This window comes from Gopherus evgoodei, chromosome 2 (genome assembly GCF_007399415.2).
Source record: "Gopherus evgoodei ecotype Sinaloan lineage chromosome 2, rGopEvg1_v1.p, whole genome shotgun sequence".
NCBI lineage: Eukaryota > Metazoa > Chordata > Testudines > Testudinidae > Gopherus > Gopherus evgoodei.
The window spans coordinates 90,403,048-90,410,981 of record NC_044323.1 but is presented as its reverse complement, the minus strand read 5'-3'; positions in this window follow the sequence as shown (position 1 = coordinate 90,410,981).

Sequence of the window (7,934 nt, the reverse complement as noted above, 5' to 3'; positions counted from 1 at the left end):
TTCTAAATAAACAACTGAATTGAATTGCCTTGGTAAAAGGTCCTGCATTCAGACTTGAACATACCCTAAGCATCTTACAAACACTATACAGCATAATCACTTTTAAACTATCATTACAGAACCTAATATACCTTGTACATGGTTTTAGTACATTTCCTTTAGTGTCCTGTCTAACTACAAAGGTCAATGACTCCTTTCCATGCTTTTAAAAGCTCTAACTCCTAGTAATTCTGTGCTTACAAATAAGAGGATTCAGCCATGGAGTCTTAATGAGAATTCTTTAGGAGAATGTCATTTAGCTATTTGGTAATTAAGAGAAATAAATTGTTCTCACTCTGTTGGCTTCATAAGGGGCCTTTCAGCTTTTAATGTGATCTAGGGAATATGACTTATATTAAATTGTCTGTGTGTTGAATTTTAAAAGATCCAAAACCTTAAAGGCATCAAGATTGTATTTAATCTGTGCCTCCTTTGGCTCATGTACGTACATGTTTCTTTAGTATTGGCCACCAGTTTCCAGTACATACTGTTCTCCAACCATGTAATGAATAATGTATGTAGGATTACAGGTTCTTAGTCACCATTTCATAAAACCATGAGTGTGCTTGAATTTACTATTGTGGCAAACCCCTTAATATTTGACTGTAACTAGTTTGTTTTTTAAAGATTATTGCTTTGGGATAATTTTGATATTATAGCATACTTTTAATATTAAATAATGGGAGGTTTTTTTGTTGTCTGGTATTATGTGGGGGTGAGGGAATGAGGCAGCAAAGAATAAGAGTTTGAATGTTTTACTGATGATTTGAACATAGAAAGGATCAGTTGCTAGATGTTCTGCTGAAGCTTTGCTGTGATCTGGTAGTTTTAATGCCAGGCTTTACAGCTACAAAGGTGTTTCCATTCCAGATCAAGCTAATGGTTCATCTGGTTCAGTATCTTACCTCTGGAACTAGCCACTAACAAGTTTCAGAATAAGGTGAAACCAGCCTCATGACACATTTCAGCTGTTGTGCACAGCTATTACTGAAAGAGAAAAATTCCTTCCTTGATTTTATTTTAATGCCCCAGTAAACAATGATTAAATTAAAGAGGGACTTTTCTCTAAATGACCCTGATCTTGTATTGTGCTCTATGCTGGCAGATGGCTGTGTTCCCATGGAGCTGTTTTGAAGTAAATGAAGCTCCGTGCAGGCACAGGGATTTGTACACATGGACCTTACAGTAGGACTGAGGCCCTTATTTGCCATGTCTGTGTATCTATCATGCCTTTTGGTCCCAATCCTGCTCCCACTGAGGTGTTATTTACTACCATACTCTGTACAATATGTGAAATCAGCCATCTGTGTTTGTGTGTGTGTTAACAGATAAACATTTTTGTACTGAGACTAAGATGTCGCCAAAAATATGACAAAAATGTATCCAAAGAACCATTCACCTAGCATAACTCTTCTCTAAATTGAATGTTGTGTAAAAAATAAATTGCATCTGTTCAAGGAAATGCAGCAGTTTTTAGTGCAAGGTAAAAGACTGTATTCAAATTCTAAATCAGTCATGTTTCAAAGATCAACAGTGTTTGTGAACAATCTAAAATTCCTGCTTATGGAAGCAGAAAATATCTTGGCTGTTAGTTTTAAACATGAAGTTTCTGCATTAGTTTAATTTTCTCTGTTGAATATATTCTTCCTTTGAAACAAAATAGAGTGCAACAGTTTTTTTCCTATTGTTTTTACAAGGGCTGCACGTGATCATGATTTTTGGTAGCCCTTTAGCAGTTCTCCCATTTTTATCATGTTTTCCAGACCAGGGGCACAACCAGAATTTTCCTAAGGAGAAGGCTCAAAAAATGCTGATTGGAGCGGGGAGTGTCTCCCTGGGGCTGAGCATGTGATAGAGTTAGCCCGTTGCACAGAAGTATAAGTATGGAGGGCTTTCCCTTCTAACTATAATCATGCTTTCGAGCCCACATCAGGCTCAGGCCCCTCCCACCACTGCCCAGGGCTGGCCCACAACATTTTGGCACCTGAGGCGGGGAATTCAAATGTCACCCCCAAACCCCTTCGCTTGGGCCAAAACTTTGAAAGTTCTCAATTCTGCCTTCTTCCTGTTCTACTCCTCTCATGGTACTGCTCTGCTACCTACCTCAATAAAGGAGAACTAACAACTTTAAATGCCTTGTTCAAAATTTTAAGTAACACTTAACTTTCAAATGCCTGAACAGCAAATGTAATTTTTCTTTTCTGCATAGTAAACACTGGCATTTTTATCCATTTGAATAATCAAAGTGGTGCTTTCCATGCCTGCTTGGTTGCAAAGATTTGAACTGGTTCCTGCTGAAAGTCCACAGTCTGGGCCAGCTCATGCTCTATTGAGATGGTTACAAGGCCAACCAGCCTCTCCTGTGTCATTGTGGAGTGCAGATGTGTTTTTATTAACTTCAGCTTGGAGAAGCTGCATTCTCCACTGGCAACTGTTACAGGAAGTGTTAGAAGTATGCACAGAGCAACAAACGCATTTGAAAAGAGAGTGGTCATCTTATTTGTGCACATATATTCCAGAACCGCCTTTGGAGTTGATCCTGCTGAAATGTATCTTGAAAGGGCTTTCAGTTCATCACCCAAACACTTTCATCAATATCATGCATGTCATCAGGTGTTTACACTGTCTCTAGTGCCCTGCATTGCTGGTGTAGGTCTTCTTCAGGTGTAGTCTTCAACTGACTGTATTGTACAATCTAGTACCTAGTTAAAGAATACAACTTTGAATTGTAGTTTGGCATCTCTTATGGGATTATCCCATGCCTCGTCATCAAAATGTCTTCTTTTTCAGTGACTCTTGTATTCTTGAATGGGTGGGAAAATTCTTCAGTGTGAAGTTCCTCTACCAACTTCTGTGCACTCTTCAGAATATTTTGAAATCCCTCATCTGACCAGTAAGACTGTAGGTATGAAGTTGCTTTGTCCAGTTGTTCCATTGCTCCATATATATCAGTGTCAACACCTTGGAGTCTCTTGCTTACAACATTTATTTCAAACAGCATGTCATGCCACACAGAAATTTGAAGTAATGTATGTTTCTGGTGATTCCATTCCCCTCTGCCACTAATCTCTCATGAACAGTTCCTGTCATAGCATTATCCTCCATAATGGCAACTATGGCATCATCGATCTTCCCAATTTGGTGTTTGATAGGCTTTATTGCTTCCACTCAACTTTCCCATCGTGTGGCACTCAGTGGTTTCAGTGTCAGAGGGGATGTTCCCAGATGTTGCTTCAAAATTTGCCATCGATGAGTTGCAGAGAAATATACATAGATGCTTTGAATTACATTAAAAAATTGAGCAGCCTCACTAGAAGCTGATGCTGCATCACTGACCACCAAGTTCAATGAATAAGAACTGCATGGGACAAAAAAACCTCTCGGATCTGTGTCTGCACTCCTCTGTTCTTTCCTTTCAGGTTGGCACCATTATCGTAGCCCTGACCTCTCATGTCAGCTATTGCATTTCCCGTATCATTCAGCTTTTTAAGAAGCACATTTGTAGTATCATCAATGTCAATAAATTCTAGAAAATGCTCTCTGACAGTCACCATTGCAAGGACATTTTCACAAGGTTCTGTTGTTGTTACAAAACGCACCATTAAAGTCATTTGTTCCATATGGCAGATGTCAGATGTGCAGTCCAGAATAACAGAGTAATATCTTGCGGACTTCAGATCTTCCACAATCTTCTGTTTGACTTTTGTTGCCAGTAACTGTATGATCTCATTTTGAATTGTTTTTCCAAGGTAGTGATGTGTGTACATTTCTTGGGTGGTGACTCTTGTTAGATGCTCCTGGAGTACAGCATCAAACTCAGCCATCAGCTCCACAATTTTAAGAAAGTTTCCACTGTTTGGCACGTACAGCTGATCTGAAGTGCCATGCAGTGCTAGGTTTTGGGTAGCAGGCATTCTCAAAATGACAATAAGCCTTTTCAGAACATTTTGCCAGTAAAGAGACTCTGATGCAATCTTCTCTTGATGCTGATAATCTGTGGTTGCCTTTAACCTTAGTTTCATCTCAAGCTCTTTCCACCTATGGAATGCTCTCTGGTGATTTGCTGTCTTCTCATGGCATGCCAGATTTCTAGCCAGATTTTTCCAGTTCCTGTAGAGCCCAATGTGGCTGGAACTTGAGACTGGAAGAGTTTGCAACGAAAGCAGTATGCAGCATTCTGGGTTTTTGATTACATAAGCCATGGCATCTCCACTTTGTCATCATTGGGGATTTCACACCAGTAATGTGTTGGATGGAAACTTCTATTTTTGTTGTCTTTGGGGAACATGAAGTTTTTCACTTGCTGTGGCCCATGCAGTACAAGGAAGTCCCTCAGGCTACTGCTCAAGTGGGTCCACAGTCCTGGGTCATCTAGACTTAAAGAACTAAACTCAGCAGCAGCTGTTTCTTGCACCTCCACCACACTCTTCTCTGATCTACACTTTTCTACAGTAATGTGCATGGTTACGTCCATTTGAGATGGAGATATGGATGCTGCAGTAGCTGCCAGGTCACCTGGACACTGACTAACTGAAAGATCAGGCATCTCCTCACCATTCACATCCTCACTGGGGCCGGAAGGCTCACCGTGAACATTTGTGTCTATGTATCTCAGAAGAGCTCCTTCCTGCTTAGATAGAAAAGCTTCCTTTGCTTTCTTTTTCTGAATGCTGCCCCAGAGGGGTGTTTTCTTCTTTCACGCACGACTGCTGTTCTGTGCCAGCTATAGTGGCTCTCAACACTCAGTTGAAGGGGACAAATAAGCAGGCTGGTAACAGGGCCTGAGTGAGGGAAGAAACAGCATCTTAAGGGCCTAACTGGCTCCTACTACTTTAGTTGACTGCCTGTTCTCCTCAAGTGGGTTCAGGTAAGCAGCAGGAAAGAGGAAGCTCCATGAGAAGCTGGTGTTAATCAGTCCAGGCTCCTGGAGGTGCTAGAGAGGTACATAAGAGGCTCCTCCTTCTCTCTCTCCCTGCAGCTCCTTCTGCTTTCTGTTATTCCTTCTCACCTTTCCTCCTGCCTGCCTGTTATGTCTCTTGTGCCCTCCTTCCTCCAGCACAGCACTCCACCATCTCTGTGCATCTAGAGCAGAGAGAATACATATGCACCAGCAGCAGACACTATTTTCTAAATTCTGGATCCCAGTGGCACCCCGCCCCCAAGTCTGGCAACTGAGGCGGCTGCCTCATTTCACCTCATGGTAAGGCCAGCCCTACCACTCCCAACCTGGGGTCCCTACCTCAAAGATGGGGTCCCCCTACTGATTAGCAGCTTGTATCACTCCAGCAGCTCTGCACTGTAGACTCTGCCCCTTTCGCAGCTGCAAAGGAACCACAGTGGTTCCATTCTGGGCTGGATCAACTACGGGCAGGGTCCAGGATGCCCAATCCCACACCACAATGCCAGTGCCATGGAGTCACCCAGCCAGGGGGAGGCACCGAGGGCCACCAAAGCTGAGTGTTGTGTGCAGACCCCTGAGCAGTGCAGCTCTGAAGCATTCGAGCCCTGGACTGCCTCAAATAGGACCAGGTGTCCCATTGCAGCTTCTGCCCTGAACCCTGATTTGCATCTGTTCCCAAGATGGGTCCTGGGCCCCCTTGGACTCCTCTCTTCATTGTACCAATTCCAAAGAGCACATGGGATGTTCTGTTATGGGCTGGCTGCAGTGGCAGATAAAGTTAATTCCGCTGCACACTCATCATAAAAAAGTGATAAGACCAAGATGTTCAAAACTGACTAATGATTTACTGCCTAACTTGAGATACCTTAAAGAGGCCTGCTTTTCAGAAAGTGCTGTGAACCCATTCTCTGAAGACCAAGCCCCTTTAAGGTATTTCATGTTGGTGTTACTCACAATCACTAATCACTTTAGAAAATCTTGACCTAACTGCCTTTCACAATATTGTCTTTTTTCAGCCTACTAATTCCTATACTTTCAATGGAGGGTCTTGTTGAAAACTGACTCTATTTATTCTTGTAAAGAAGATGAAAAATTAACTTGTTACCCCAGAATTTGACATTCTTGTGTGTACCCCAGAACTTAACAATACTGCAGTCAGCCATTTTGTATGTTCAGCCACTGCCAGCTGAAAACCAAACATCCCATAGTTAAGGAAATCTTAGGCCTTTGTGAGGCAAGGTCAGGCAGCTGTAATTTGTTCATCCAAATGAGAGGATGGGATAGAAAGTTATGGAAGATAGTGAGTGAATAGCAACCTTGGTTATAGGTGCCCCTGACATATTGTTGTTATGGCTAGAAATACTAGAACTGTTTTGAGATAGTTGTTCATTTGGAATTAGGAGAACTGGTGACCCAGCAGAGGTTATTATGCTGACCCACTAGTAGTAAATACCTCGAAGCAGTCTGAGGGAGTTTTTCTTTGGGCAAGGAGCTGCCATCTAAACTCCCCATCTGCTGGATGGAAAGAGGGCCCCGGGAAGCCTGGCTGGTGGTTACTTGAAACCATCTCAGACTGTGAGTAACTATATCTGGGATGTCCTAAACGGTGTGTGTGTTCGTGTGCACGTGCTTAAAATCTAATAAATAGTAGTTTTAGATAAGAGCACACTTGCTTGTATCAATCATTTATCAGATAGAAGTACTGTATTCCGATTGATTTTATTCCTGACACCACCTGGAGAGAAACAGTGACATTACCACTGCTTTGCGTTCTGAAAACCTTGGGTAACAAACCTCTTAAAAATGACCTGTAAAGATTATTGTACCAAAATATCAGGAACTGTATTACATTCCAGTGATATTTGATCCAATTTTACTCCTGGGGGAGTTATGCACCAAAAAATTAAAAATTCTGTGCACAATATTTTAAAATTTTGCAAAATTCTTCATATTTTAGTTGTCAAAAAAATGCTATATAATCACACCACTTTCAATTATTTTGGTCATTTATTTCAAAATACCTGTAAGTAACTATGTCTGTAATAATACAGACACAGACAAAAAATCCCCCAGGAGTAGAGAATTAAAGAAACCCCTGTGACACTGCACCCCACAGTCTTTGTATCTATATTATTATGGTATGATTATTCCATAATTATGATGCATATTGTACTAGATGGGTCATGTGAGATGTCATTGGAAAAGTTATGATTTGCTCAATATGATTATCCTATTTGTATGCATGTATCATTTTTGTATCTGAAATTATGAATATTGACTGTGTATCCCTATTTCAAATGTAGTTACATCTGGGTGACACCCACTAGACAAGAGGTTCTCAGTCTAGATAGTTGGTTGAGAAGGACCTATTCAGAGTAATGAGCCATTAGGGGAAACAATAGGCCTTAGGGGAAGCTTATCTCCCACCTGGTGAGCCTTCCTGAGAATGCTCCAGAAAGCCGTTAAGCAATGGCTGCTATGACTCAGCAAGGTATGCAAGGGCCTGTGACTAGGCCACATGACTCTGGATTCCATCTTGGGATGTCAGTGTTTTTCCATAATCAGGGTTTCTTCACTCTCCACACAAGAAAACTCCTGGAAACACCTGATGAATAAAGATTAAACTGGGGGAAGTGCCTGATCCAGGCTAAAGTGATTTCTAGCCTATGAATGAAACACCTGGGGATTCCAAGCTGTAAAGCAAATGCAGCTTGTCCCTTTAGAATCTGCAGCCTGCTTGTATCAGCCCTCAGGCTGAGAAACTACTAGTTCATATTCAATTTAACTAGTGTGTTAGACTTAGTTTGCATTTTTTGTTTATTTACTAGGTAATCTGCTTTGATCTGTTTGCTATCACTTATAATAATTTACAATCTATCTTTTGTCATTAAAAAATTTGTTTCTGCTTTATATAAACCAGTGAAGTGCATGGGAAATCGTAGCTCAAGGGGCAAAGGCTGTTGTATATTCCTCTCCACGTTCAGGGGAGGGGCGA